The sequence below is a fragment of the Ovis aries genome, chromosome 2 (genome assembly GCF_016772045.2).
Source record: "Ovis aries strain OAR_USU_Benz2616 breed Rambouillet chromosome 2, ARS-UI_Ramb_v3.0, whole genome shotgun sequence".
NCBI classification, from domain to species: Eukaryota; Metazoa; Chordata; class Mammalia; order Artiodactyla; family Bovidae; genus Ovis; species Ovis aries.
In genome coordinates this window covers 74,718,359-74,733,649 of record NC_056055.1, presented here as the reverse complement: position 1 = coordinate 74,733,649, position 15,291 = coordinate 74,718,359, and the positions used below count along the sequence as shown (strand labels likewise).

At 38.7% G+C, this 15,291-nt stretch overlaps 1 protein-coding gene across 7 annotated transcripts in view; it reads right to left on the bottom strand.

The window, feature by feature from the left end:
• KDM4C (lysine demethylase 4C) overlaps positions 1-15,291 on the bottom strand; it is a 398,538-nt gene that overhangs the window by 382,059 nt on the left and 1,188 nt on the right. Inside the window, exon 1 of one of the 7 annotated variants that reach the window (XM_042243437.2) lies at positions 1-15,291. This exon is cut by the window's left edge and continues 16,829 nt beyond it. The exons of the other annotated variants lie outside the window; for them this stretch is intronic. The gene's annotated coding sequence lies outside the window, so the exon portion shown is untranslated. 7 annotated transcript variants of the gene reach the window in all.

Sequence of the window (15,291 nt, the reverse complement as noted above, 5' to 3'; positions counted from 1 at the left end):
TACAAAATAAAAACTCTTAAATGGTATAACTTGAATCTATTTCAGCATCTATATTTTTCTGGAAAACTGTGCACTCGAATGTATTAGCAGAAGTTTTTAATGGACTCATCTATAGTTTAGTATTCTTTTCACTCCGAACACTGTTTTTGTCCATTTTTTCTTCCAAGATGAGGATCCCATCACTTTCAAAATACATCACACATGACTAAAAAGTAGTTAAGAACCACTAGACAAGATCGTGGCCACACAACTGGACTGAGCTGTGGTTCCATCTATACCCAGAGGTATAAGCACTTCATCTTTGTTAATGTTTGGCCTTGGTAACCCTTAAACTTAGGAAATTAAACAAGTTCAGTGTCCCTAAACACTAGTGGGCAGTAGTTCTGAGGAATGAAAGTGTGTTGATTTTTCATAAAGTTACACTTTTTATTCTTGAAGAACGTTTTTTTGCTTTGCTGGTGTTTCTCTGAACAGTAATTTACAGTAAGTTTTCTTTGATAATTTTTATTTCATAAAATTAAAAGGTGACAAGCCTATGTCAGTCCAGCTTATTTTTCAAATCTGGGGATCAATAAACTACTGATCTCTATGATCCTTCATGAGCTCAGTGTTATATGTGAGGGAGGGAAAAGAGAGGATGGAGGGATGGAAAGGATTGCTCATTTACATTAATAAAAATTGAGTAGCTTATTCAAGTTGAAGTTCTTATGTACTTTTCTGATTTCTAAGTTTTTAACTCTACAAGAGTCCCACCTTTCCACCTAGATGAATGAAACTTTCAAAGACAACATTCTTAACAAACCATTCTCTCAGTAAAAATGGCTTCCAAATGGAAGTAATTCGATTGGAATCAGAAATTAAATTGGCAAACCACTTTAATTTCCAATTCTTTAGTTTGACATTTAAGATAAGTAATCTCATTATTTTCCTCTAAAGCACACAGATTTTCAGACTTTTCTAACTATCCCTCCTTAATCATTCATTTATTCATTCAAAAGACAACTCTTTCTATAGCTAAATAAGATTAGTCACAGATTTGCCTGTTTAAATTATTTAACTTCAAGGACCTGGAGATAATAAGGAAGAAAGAAAAAACTTTGTGTTAGATAGGTAAAATAAGAGAGCAATCTCAAAAATGCAAAACACAAGCACTGACTACTGAAAGAACCATATTCACTATAGAAAAGTTAATGGAAGCAGACCACAAAGTCACCTTAAGATTCCTCTCAGCAATGCCCAAATATGGGACAAGCAGTAGAAGACTGCATTGTTAACAGCAGAGGCAGCTAACACAAGAATTTTCTAGTTATGAGAAGTACACACGTATTAATACCCTTTAATCTGGTAAGAAATTTTGACATAAATGTATCATGACAAGGGAAAAGAAAGTTCACAAACAGCAGTAAATCAAAGTAAGACATCTGTTTATCTAGGAAGTTGTTTGCAGTGTTTCATAAAAGCCAGCAGTTTCTTATACTGCAGTGCAGGAAAGTGTCATCAGATTTTATGATTCAATTTGTCAAAGGTACAGAGAAGACAAAGAAAAGAAAAAAAAATCAGTAAATGTATTCAATAAATGCAGACTTGGTACTAAACACTCTTTTAGAAGAAAGCAAAAAATTAAATTCTTTCAACAGGAAAGTACATGATAAACTGATCACAAGACAAATAAAGTATCATTGTAGCATTAAATTTATCTTAAGAATTTAGAAAATATTAAGTGACCAATGTTTTCGTTACTGTTGGACTCTCCTTCCAAACCTATTTTTAATTTGAAGCCAAAGTAATCTCTTATCGACATATCAATAAAACCTTTAAACATGGAACGAAAGTGCTTTAAAGTTTCTAAGGAGAAAAACCATTTTTAAAACATAGAAACTTGACCTTCTATCTGATTATGAGAGATCAGTGACTGTCATGAAAAAGGCTAAACAGAAATTCTGAGCAATTTTCAACACATATGAATTAAGGGAAAAACCTTAATTCTCTGTTAATTCCAATTTTTAGGAAAATTACACTAAAATTTAGGTCCTGACAAACCCCCAAAATTAGGCAATCTATGCCAACCAATATTTCTGCTTGAAAGGGGAAAAAAGGATTGTTCTCCTATGAGTAAGAAGAATTTAGAAACTTGATGTACTTTCTAAATCTCTATTACTATGCAGCAGGGTGACAAGGATTGACAAGCATAATTGTCTAAGAGATTGCAATAGTTTCTAAAACTTGTAGTTCATGTGATTGTGAGCTCTGACTAAAAGCTGACTAGGCTTGGATTGTCTTCCTTGGGAATTAGGGAGGAGGCGCCACTTGAGAGGAAGGGCCAGGGGTGCCTAGGACCCCCACACCTGCTGTGGCTTCTTGGTACCCTCTGCAGGCCAGCAGGTCAGCCAGCCCCTCACCACCCTCCACAATGCCCCAGCCCTGATCCCAGAGCCTGGTAGACACACCAGGTGAAACACATGTTGCTGCCAACTCTACAGTGAAGCCCGAGTAATCTTTACATCTGAGACTGCCTATGAAAAGGACTCATCGGAGGCCATGTAAATTACTCTTACGTTCTTATTTTCAAATATTAAAATGAAAGTCAAATTTTAAACTATTGTGAGAACATATCTATATGCAAACTTTTGAAAATATATTCATATGCAAACTTTGAAATTATAGTCCGTAAGATTCACAATCACATAAGCCACACGCAATATCGGCTATACTGGGGGTGGGAGGAGAACAGTTTGGAAAACATCAGGAACAGTAGCCTGATGGTCCTCGCTTGTTTCATTTGTTAATGAGCAGAAGAAACATTACTGTAAAGAGTTACGGTAATCTGCACATTTTGGAGCAACTCCCATCCGAAAGATCAACCTCTATGGAGAAGGATTTGCTAGATCTTCATCCTATACGCCAGGTTTGGCAGAGTACCTTGTCCAGATATTTATCAATCATTTATTCTCTTAATCTTGATACCAGTACAGGGCTGCCTTGACATGCAAATGCATCTAAAAATATTTCCCATGTGTCTTAGATTAGTTTAATTTTCAAGATAACAAATCTTTAAATCATAATAAACACAATCATGATACAAGCACAAAGAAATCATAATCTGCTACCCAATGCTTCTTACTGATTATAAAATATGGTTTAATAAATAAGGCCAAACCTTCATTAATGTTTACAAAAAAAGAACTTCAGCTGAGCCACCTTTGGTTGTTGGACTCATAATTTTTATTGTTTAACAGCAAAACAAATGTCTCCATGTGCCCAGTCTTTCTCCATTTGCCTGGTCTTTCGGGGGAGGCAGAGGCACAGTCTATCTGCTTCTCAACAGTATGATACTGAGAACTATGCTCACTGACAACTCTTTAAATACCACTGTCTTATTAAAATGAACCTTTAAAAGGAAAAATCAAAAAAGCCCTGCATTTTTTGGTTCTTTACTGTGCTTTTTCATACAGTATCTCATTTCCATTCTTTAAAGTTTTCTGTGAAATTGTGAGACTAAGGCTCAGAAATAAAAATCCCTATCCTAAAACCCAACAGCAAGTAGGTACAATGATTGCACATTTAGTATACCCCAGACTCAGACCTGAAACATAACTGACGTCTTTACTCAGCTCTCCTGCTACCACAAAAACAAAGCCCACTAGATTAAGAATAAATCTGCAACACCAAGCCCAGATGTTTTCACAGAATTATGCTCAATTTTTAAGAAACATAACCCAATGTTACTTAAACTGTTCCTGATTGCAATGTGGGGGGTAGGGGGGACAAGCTTTAAAATCCTTAAGACACAAGGCTAAAATGGGTAATTTTTTTGTTCAGTGGGTAAGTCATGTCTGACTCTTTGCCACTGCATGGACTGCAACACGCCAGACTTCCCTGTCCTTCACTATCTCCCAGAGTTTGCTCAGACTCATATCCATTGAGTTAGGGATGCTATCCAACCCTCTCATCCTCTGCCACCCTCTTGTCCTTTTGCCTTCCATCTTTCCCAGCACCAGGGTCTTTCCCAATGAGTCAGCTCTTCACATCAGGTGGCCAGAGTGTTAGATATTCAGCTTCAGCATCAGTTCTTCCAATGAATATTCAGGGTTGATTTCCTTTAGGACTAACCGGTTTGATCTCCTTGAAGTCCAAGGGACTCTCAAGAGCCTTCTCCATCAACAAAATTCAAAAGCATCAATTCTTTCACAAGAGAAGTCACCACAATGAGAACCCTGAGCACCTCAGTTAGAGAATAGCCTCACTTGTCAAAACTAGATAAAAGTCTGAGCAGCAACAAAGACCAGTGCAACCATAAATAAAGAAATAAAATTAATTTTAAAAAATATTCTGTAAAATCTGATTCTTTTATATATACACATATTATAAAGCTATGACAATTAAAACATTGATATGGGACTTCCCTGGTGGTCCAGTGGTTGAGAATCTGCCTTGCAATGGAGAGGACACAAGTTTAATCCTTGCTCCAGGAACTAAGATCCCACATGCCAAAGGGTAACTAAGCCTGCAAGCCACATCTAGAGTTCATGCGCCACAAGAAAAGATCCTGCATGACGCAACTAAGACCCAACACAATCAAACAAATCAGTTTTGTTTTTTTAAACGGAGGTAATGGTACATAAATAGATCATCGTATAAGAACCTAAATGACTTTCAATACTGCACTGGTTAAATTATCATATATACAATTATCATTATACAATGCAAAATTGTATAATCATTTTTAAAAAGAAGCTCTATACATATTCATAGAAGGAGAAAAGGTGGAAGTAGTGACAGATTTCCTCTTCTTGGGCTCTAAAATCACCACAGATGGTGACTGTAGCCATGAAATCAGAAGACGATTGCTTCTCAGCAGGAAAGCTATGACAAACCTAGACAGTGTGTTGAAACGCAGAAACATTACTCTGCCAACAAAGGTCCATATCGTCAAGGCTGTGGTCTTCCCAGTGGTCATGTACGTTTGTGAGAGCTGGACCGTAAACAAGACAGAACACTGAAGAATTGATGCCTTCGAACTGTGGAGCTGGAGAAGACTTCCACAAGTCCCTTGGACATCAAGGAGACCAAACCAGTAAATCTTAAATGAAATCAACGCTGAATACTCTCACTGGAAGGACTGATGCTGAAGCTGAAGCTCCAGTATTTTGGTCATCTGATGCCAATAACCAACTCACTGGAAAAGTTCCTGATGCTGGGAAAGACTGAGGGCAGAAGGACAAGAGGGCATTAGAGGATGAGATGGCTGGATGGCATCACCAATGCAATGGTCATGAACTTGGGCAAACTTCAGGAGATGGTGAGGAACAGGGAGGCCTGGTGTGCTGCAGTCTATGCAGTCCCAAAGAGTCGGATGTGACTGAGCGACTTCACTTTCACTTTTCACTTTCATGCATAGGAGCAGGAAATGGCAACCCACTCCAGTGTTCTTGCCTGGAGAATCCCAGGGACAGGGGAGCCTGGTGGGCTGCTGTCTATGGGGTCACACAGAGTCAGTCACGACTGAAGTGACTTAGCAGCAGCAGGCAACTGAACAATAACATATCAGTTCAGTTCAGTTCACTCGCTCAGTCGTGTCCAACTTCCTGCAACCCCATGAATCGCAGCACGCCAGGCCTCCCTGTTCATCACCATCTCCCAGAGTTCACTCAGACTCATGACCATCGAGTCCGTGATGCCATCCAGCCATCTCATCCTCGGTCGTCCCTTTCTCCTACTGCCCCCAATCCCTCCCAGCATCACAGTCTTTTCCAATAAGTCAACTCTTCGCATGAGGTGGCCAAAGTACTAGAGTTTCAGCTTTAGCATCATTCCCTCCAAAGAAATCCCAAGGTCAATCTCCTTCAGAATGGACTGGTTGGATCTCCTTGCAGTCCAGAGGACTCTCAAGAGTCTTCTCCAACACCACAGTTCAAATGCATCAATTCTTCGGCGCTCAGCCTTCTTCACAGTCCAACTCTCACATCCATACATGACTACTGGAAAAACCATAGCCTTGACTAGACGGACCTTAGTCGGCAAAGTAATGTCCCTGCTTTTGAATATGCTATCTAGGTTGGTCACTCCTTTTCTTCCAAGGAGTAAGCATCTTTTAATTTCATGGCTGCAGTCACCACCTGTGGTGATTTTGGAGCCCAAAAAAATAAAGTCTGACACTGTTTCTACTGTTTCCCGTCTATTTCCCATGAAGTGATGGGACCGGATGCCATGATCTTCATTTTCTGAATGCTGAGCTTTAAGCCAACTTTTTCACTCTCCTCTTTCACTTTCATCAGGAGGCTTTTTAGTTCCTCTTCACTTTCTGCCATAAGGATGGTGTCATCCACATATCTGAGGTTACTGATATTTCTCCCAGCAATCTTGATTCCAGCTTGTGTTTCTTCCAGTCCGGCGTTTCTCATGATGTACTCTGCATATAAGTTAAAGAAGCAGGGTGACAATATACAGCCTTGACGTACACCTTTTCCTATTTGGAACCAGTCTGTTATTCCATGTCCAGTTCTAACTGTTGCTTCCTGACCTGCATACAGATTTCTCAAGAGGCAGGTTAGGTAGTCTGGTATTCCCATCTCTTTCAGAATTTTCCATAGTTTATTGTGATCCACACAGTCAAGGGCTTTGGCACAGTCAATAAAGCAGAAATAGATGTTTTTCTCGAACTCTCTTGCTTTTTCCATGATCCAGCAGATGCTGGCAATTTGATCTCTGGTTCCTCTCCCTTTTCTAAAACCAGCTTGAACATCAGGAAGTTCACGGTTCACGTATTGCTGAAGCCTGGCTTGGAGAATTTTGAGCAGTACTTTACTAGCATGTGAGATGAGTGCAATTGTGTGGTAGTTTGAGCATTCTTTGGCGTTGCCTTTCTTTGGGATTGGAATGAAAACTGACCTTTTCCAGTCCTGTGGTCACTGCTGAGTTTTCCAAATTTGCTGGCATATTGAGTGCAGCACTTTCACAGCATCATCTTTTAGGATTTGAAACAGCTCAACTGGAATTCCATCACCTCTACTAGCTTTGTTTGTAGTGATGCTTTCTAAGGCCCACTTGACTTCACATTCCAGGATGTCTGGCTCTATATGAGTGATCACATCATCATGATTATCTGGGTCGTGAAGATCTTTTTTGTACAGTTGTTCCGTGTATTCTTGCCACCTCTTCTTAATATCTTCTGCTTCTGTTAGGTCCATACCATTTCTGTCCTTTATCAAGCCCATCTTTGCATGAAATGTTCCCTTGGTATCTCTAATTTTCTTGAAGAGATCTCTAGTCTTTCCCATTCTGTTGTTTTTCTCTATTTCTTTGCATTGATCGCTAAAGAAGGCTTTCTTATCTCTTCTTGCTATTCTTTGGAACTCTGCATTCAGATGCTTATATCTTTCCTTTTCTCCTTTGCTTTTTGCCTCGCTCCTTTTCACAGCTATTTGTAAGGCCTCCCCAGACAGCCATTTTGCTTTTTCATGTTTTTAAAATCTCTCCCAAGGGGATGGATAGGGGAAATTAGATAAAAATAATCAAAAGGTACAAGTTTTCAGTTACAAGATAAATAAGTACTAGGGATATTACAAACAACATGATAAAGATAATTAACACTGATATACATTGTACAAGAAAGTTGATAAGGGAGTAAATCCTAGGAGTCTCACCACAGGGAAAATTCTTTTTCTATTTCTTTAATGTTGAATCAGTATGAAATGACAGATGTTCGCCAAACTTATAGTTGTAATCGTTTCATGATGTATGTTAAGTCAAATCATTATGCTGTACACCTTAAATTTATACAGCGCTCTATGTCAATCATATCTTAATAAAACTGGGTGGGATGGGATGGTCACACCCAAGGTATACAGTTAAATGAAAAGAAAAATATTCAAAACAATAAGTACAGATACTACCATTTGTATTAAAAGATATACATATGCATATATGCTTGTATTTAGTCGGTAAGTTGTGTCTGACTCTCTGTAACCCCATGGACTGTAACTCACCAGGGATTTCCCAGGCAAAAATACTGGAGCGGGTTGCCAAGCCCTCCTCCAGGGGATCTTCCTGACCCAGGGATCGAACCTGCATCTCCGTCTTCTGCACTGCAGGTAGATCCTTTACCTACTGAGCCACCTGGGAAGCCCCATATGGTTGTATAGAATATCTTATAAAGAATATTTAGACTATGTCTAAAAAGCCCTAAAAGAAACAGTTTTAACGATGGTTAACCAATAAAAAGAAACTGCCTGATGGCCAAAGGTGAGAATATGTACATTTTACCCATTTATACCTTCTTAATTTTATACACTGTTGTATATCTTGCATTGCATTATTATTAAAATAATAAATATTTCTTTGACACATAAGTATAAATAATAATTTTTTAAAAACAAAAAAACAAAGTTATCAAAAAGGCATGTAAAATGAATTTCCCTATCTCAGAGCCTGATTCTTCCTGCTAAATGAGAGCTGCCTGAATGTTGTAGACTGAGAGTTCTCAGTAAAGTGGCCAAATTTTAGATAAGGCTTCCTTTTGAAAATTAAAAGCAAAATGAATGAGATATGATAACAGCAGGTGAAAAAAATAAGCCTCAACAGTACCAGTCAAAGGGATGCCTGTGACCTTGCTGAGTACTTGATGGACTCCCTAAACAGAATCAAAGCAGAGAGACTGACATCCAATCAGAGAAACAAAGGGATGTCCTCAGGACTAGAAGCTAAATGTCTCGTGGAAAAAAGAGTTAAAAGATGGAGATAAAAAGAGAGCCAAAGTGAAGGAATTTGCTTTCTTCTTTAACCTCCTTCACCAGGAAAAATGGACCTGCAGGAAGAATGCTCTGATGAACAGAAGTGAGTACTTCTAAGGGTCAAGAGAAGCCCAGCAGGTAGAAAATATCCCATCCAGATGATACCTCCTTGCCACATCCACCTTCAGGACCTGCCTGTCATCAAATAATGTGTTTCCTAAAGGCCAGACTTTCCAGAAAGAGCCCTGAAGAACAAAGAACATGTATGCCTTGGGTTTGAGTTCTGGTTCTTGTGAGTTTGATAAGGGAGTGACACTGAGGACTTTAGTCCTCCAATGTCTGACATACTCTGGATCACTGGGAAAAGTTCAGATTGCTGAACCTGCAATGCTGCAAATGAGAACAGGAATATGAAATCCCCCAAAAGTGCTGTCACAGCATAGAGTTCAGTTAAAATATCCCTGTGCTTGGCACTTAGGTTATTTCCAGTATGTAGTTAGCAAAAGAGAGTGGAGATCAACATTTCATGGTGGGGCTAAACAGCACCAAGCCTTTTCCACACGGTTTTGAAAAGTGAGCAGACGAGAATCACAGCCCTAGGAATCAGCAAGAGTGATAGGCTGAATGCGACACAGGTGCCCAGCCAGGCTCCTTAACTCATACGTTCACAAATACTTACTGGTTTGCCTTGATCCTTGTATTTTCATTTCTGGAATCTTTTTTTGTTGGTTTGTGAGAAATTCAGAAAACAAAATTGATGAGCGGCCAGTCTTAAAACACACCTCTAATGAGCTCAGGGAAGCAGCGTGAAGAGTGCTGGCTATTAGTGCCCAGAAAAAACTTGGAAGAGAAGACCTAAGTAAGTCAGGTGTAGATTGTTCTCAATCTGACCGTAAGCAACCCTCCTCTGAGAATGAGGGAGGCCAGAACTTCTAAGAAAAACTAGCTTTCAGCAATAGCTAATTTTAAATGTGTGGAGGGGGTTGGGAGGTAGTATTTAAAGCTATATTTCATCAGACAAGACTGAGAAAATACTTAATTGTGTTTTAAAGGTGGGGAGGGGCTAATGGAAATGAAGCATTTCCCTAGGATTGCCTTAAACTTCTGCTATTCAAACTGCAGTCTGCAGGCCTACCTGAGTTAGTAGATGATATCTATCAGTATTTTTACATGTGAAACAGAACAACAGAAAATATCAGAGTACAGTACAGGTGGCAAAGTACTGTCCTGGGAAATTTCTGTTTCAGTTTTACACGTGCGGAGGGGGTCAGGATGGGTAAAATGTATGTCCTACCGTGTGCCTGATTTTAATTTCCTGAATTTTGTCATGTATGTAAATACCATTAAGTTGTATAACAAAGGTTTACTGAGCACCTGTACTATAACGCCTGTGAGACAACAAAGTGCTGGTGTGATAAAAGTGAAATAAAAATACCTGGTCCTTGCCCTTGTAGAATTCTTTCAGTTTAGAATCAAATTATCAAATAATTGCATAAATATAAAATTATATACTGCTAAATGTTATGGAAGGAAAAAGTTAAGTAAATTAAGATTGGTTGTCATTAGGGAAGCTGATTTAGATTGAGGAAGAGGTAGGGTGACCGGTCAGGACTGTTCAAGAAACTGTACTCAAGCAGACCAGAAAGATGTACTTGGAAAGGAAGTGGGAAGGAAAAATCTGTCTGGCAGAAAATGGCACTATCAGGGACATCCCTGGTGGTGCAGCACATAAGAATCTGCCTTGCAATGCAAGAGACATCAGTTCAATCCCTAGTCTGGAAAGATCCCACATGCTGCAGGGTAACTAAGACTGCAGCACGACTAGTGAAACCCGTGTGCCTCCGAGAAGCCACTCCAACGAGAAGCCCACACAACCACAGCGAAGAGGAGCTCCCACCCTCTGCAACCAGAGAAAGCCACGTGCAGCAACAAACACGCACCACAGCCAAACTGATTAATTAACTAAATCTTTAAAATAAGAAAATGGCACTTTCAGCAAAGGTCTGTGTACAATGGGGAAATGAAAAGCTAGTGGGCTGAAAGGCAGAACCATCTAAATAAGGCTTAGGGAGGAGCTTGGAGCAGGAAGAGATAATGCAGGAATTTTAAATGTCCTGAGGGCCATTAGAATGATACAATTTGCATTTTAAAAGATTACTGAGTAGAGAAGAGATATCAAGGGAGCTGGAGTGAATATAGAAATGGTACCAGGTAGAAGATCTAAACAGAGGTGACAAGGTTTGGTGATGGTACAAAACCAAGGACTGAGGAAAAAAAAAAAAAAAGCAACGAGTAAGCCATGAGGTGTCTGGGATAACTCTCAGGTTTCCCAAGTTAACTGCTAAAATGTGGTGGGAAGGATGAAAAACTCAGAGGAGCAGAGCTGAGAGAAAAGATCACTGGTCACAGTTTGGCCTGTTGTCGTTAACAAGTAGAGATACCAAATTAACAACTAAAACCGGAGAGAAATATACAAAAATAAAGTCATCACCAAAAGGGATTTGAGGATACATTATTCTGCTCCTTATTTTCCCACAGTAACTTATAATACAAACTAGAAGAATCTAGAATATACTTTAAAGACTCACAGAAATAGACTCACAGCCTTAGAAAACAAACTTATAAAGGTGAAAAGTGGAGCGGGGGCGGGGGGAGGTGGGAATTAAGAGGTTCGGATTAACATACATGCACTATTATACATCAACTAGATGATCAACAAGGACTTAAGGGCCTCCCAGGTGGCACGCTGGTAAACAATCTGCCTGCCAATGCAGAAGACATAAGAGACTGGGTTCAATCCCTGGGTCAGGAAGTTCCACTTGAGTAGGAAATGCAACCCACTCCAGTATTCTTGACTGGAGAATTCCATGGACAGAGGGGCCTGATGGGCTACAGTCCACAGAGTTGCAAAGAGCTGGACACAATTGAGCACATACGAATATGACTGTACAGCACAGAGAACTCTACTCAACAGTCTGTAATAACCTACATGTGAAAATAATCTGAAAAAGAATAAATGTATATAACTGAATCACTTCGCGGTACCCCTGAAACTAGCACAACACTGTAAATCAACTATTTATTGTTGTTGTCAGTCAATAAGTCGTGTCCAACTCTTTGTGACCCCATGGACTCCAAGCACGCCAGGCCTCCCTGTCCCTCACTATCTCCCAGAGTTTGCCCAAGTTCATTCAATATAAAGCAAAAATTAAATTTAAAAAGTTTTAAAGTTTCTATGGAAGAGCAATTCATAAAAACCACAGTAGTTGAAGCCACTGTGTATCTGAAAATATAGAGCAACAATGTAACTAAAGAGTCACATCCAAAATAATCCTCTTTCATGAATTAGTAAGGAATCATTTTTCTACTGTGTTTACAATATGCCCATTATCTAACACAGTGAATGGCACATAATACAGGCTATCTATTGAAGACAAGTACCCACTCCTAGGCAAAATAAACCATCCAGCAGAAATAAGGCAAATGGCACAGATAATAAGCAATTCTGCAAGGAAAAACTACTATGGAACATACAAATGTATAATTAAGGGCATTTCTCAGGAGAAAAAAGGGAAATTAGTTATTTTAACACAAACTTAGCTCTCATATTCGAACAGATGCTAGATTCTATTCATAATAATCAGTTTAATTTCAATCTTCTAGGGAAGATCATCCCCAGGCAACCTCACCAATCCCTAAATGTCCCTAGATATAGAAAGAATCAAAATGCAATAAAAGCTCTATGTTGAAAAGCTATAGTAAAATCTCATGGAGGTTATCAAAAAAAAGTTAAAATGGCAATTACTGATGAATTTTCTTTTTCCTCTTAAGTCTAATAATGAACACGGTTTATTAGAGAACAGATTTTCTTAAAAACATGGATTTGTTTTTTTCTATTAATAAAGGTCCTATTGTTACATAGGAGAAAAATCCAAAGATGCATATGTACACAAAGAAGACAAATTAACCATACTCCCATTGCCCAAAAGTAACCGCTTTCAATATTTCACGTGCAGCTTTTTCTTAACATACATGGGGACAGAAAGTAAAGAGTGATACACAACTAATGGTGTAACTGTTTAAGTCTATAAATGAGATTACAGAACACTGCTATGACTGGTATGGGACTGAAGAAAGACTAACTTAAAGGGACAACTGAGCTGAGCTATCTGAAGTATAAGATGTAACTAAGAAGACAAAGAACACAGGCTGTTACAGTCATAGTGGAAGCAGAGGGAACATGAGCCCCAGCCAGCCAAGAACTGTGGAAAGGGAGGGGACTGGCCGGGCAAAGCCTGGTTAGAGCGGAGAGGACTTGATCCCTGGGGAAAGAACAGGTGAGGCCACTGAAAGGGAAGCAAAGTAGATAGACTTCTCAAAGTAACTGTCACAATTACTCAGGTAGGGAAAGGATTAGGCCCTCCAAGTGCGGACTTAGAGGACCAGCATGTTCTCCCAAAGGGTATTAAGGGTAGGGGCACAGGGGAATCTTGAAGAGTGGAGAGGCGGGTGAAGCTGCAAGGAGAAAAAGATAATAATCCAACATTTTTAATATATCCTTTAGGCTCCATAAAACCTTCTGGATTGGTAAAGATAAAGAAAATATAGTGACTTTAACTATGTCACAGCTCCCAAGAAACTCACATAGAAATAAAAAAGGGTCTATAGAAAAGAAAAGAAATGAAGGCAGGGAAAGGAGCATTAAATATTCATATTACCAAAAAGAGAAAAAACAAACTTTAAAAGATTGAAAGCCCTGCATCAGACACTGAGTTTAAAGAGAATGGAATATACATATTTTATCATATCTCTAATAAACATACTATAAATACATCAGTATCAATGAAATAATCATTATGACTATTACATAGAAAAAAAAAAAACACACACTGGGCTAACAGAAAGGGACGATCTTAATGACATCCACACAAGAAAAACATAGCACTAAGCTCAGGAGATGCCACACACAGAGAATTCTGCCTTTAAGAAGTGGTCTTTCCTTGGTAGAACAGGAAAGAGCCAAAATAGGACCCTCGAAGACTTGAAGAAAGCAGCTCTCAATACTATTATCCCTACCTGCTCATTCACTCATTCAAGAGAAAATGTTTAGTCCAGCAATTCCACTACTAGCTATATACCCAAGAGTAAAATAACAAATTTTTTTAAAAATGCATCCATACAAAAACCAGTTCGTGGATGTTCACAGCATTAATTATCACAGACAAAATGTAGAAACAACCCAAATGCCCATCAACCAATGAACAGACAAAATGTGACATATCCATACAATGGAATATTAGCCATAAAAATGAATAAAGTATTGAAACATGCTATAACATGGATGAACTTTGAAAATACTAGGCTAAGCGAAAAAAATCTAGCCAGAAAAGACCAAGTATCATATGCTAACATTTATATGTAAAGTCCAGAATAGGCAAGTCATTGAGACACAAAGCAGACAAGTCACTGCCTAGGGGCTGGGGTGGAGACTGGATTTGGAAGAAATGGACAATAACTGCTAATTGGAAACGAATTCTGAGGTGATTTTTTTTTTTTTTTTTTTAAAAAAAGGTCTAAAATGGATTGGGCTAATGGTTGCTCAATTCTATGCAAATACTAAAAACCAAGGGGAAAAAATCCACTTTTAAATAGGTGGATTTCACAGTATGTGAATTATATCTCAATAAAGCTTTTAATAAGAAAGAGGATATCTGCAGCACCTGGGGCACTATGGCAAACTGCTGGAAACAGAACAAAGAAAATACATTCAATCTGCACACAAAACCTGTGCTCAGACTATACCTTTCTACTAGAGTAGAAAAGTCAGTCAACAAGCAATTAGAAAACAATGAGAAAAGCAAAGAATTCAGACTGTGCCCCAGGGACACCTAACCTACTCCTGGGTGATTAAGATGTCCAGAAGGGAACTCAATATACCAGATTTTCGTCCTTAAATTGAAAATTTAAGTCTAAGAAATTTTAAGTACCTGTTCCCTGTCTCTTAAAATCTGCATTCTCACAGAATGTTACTGACAGCAATGGACTGTACCTGTTGTAAATATCTGTGCACGTGCAATGTTAAAATATGTTTTTAACTTTACAAAAGCAACAGATTATAGTATGTTAATAAGATGAAACAACTCTACTATTTAGATTGTACTGTCAAGTTCGTGAGGGTGCTCTAATGTGCAAACTTTTCACAGCACCTTAAATTGGAAGAAAGAGGGCCTTTAAAACCCGAATTACCATGAAATACATTCCAAAACAAAGCCTGGGGGCGTGGGAGAGGACTAGCAAGGTGGGAGAAATTGACTAAAGATCAGAAAGAACTGAGTGCTAAAAAGTAAAAATGGATCTTCAAGATTTAAAGCCACTAATTTTCAACCACGACATTTTGAAAGTAGAATATTTGTAACTGTTGCCAAAGAAACAGTGAAGCTGAGTTTCCTGAGATTTAAAAAAAAAAAAAATACTGCAAATTCAAGTGGGTGAAATGGAACAAAGTTTGGTCTGAACGTAGGTGAACCGACCCTACCAAGAAACTTCCACGAGGATAAGGGCG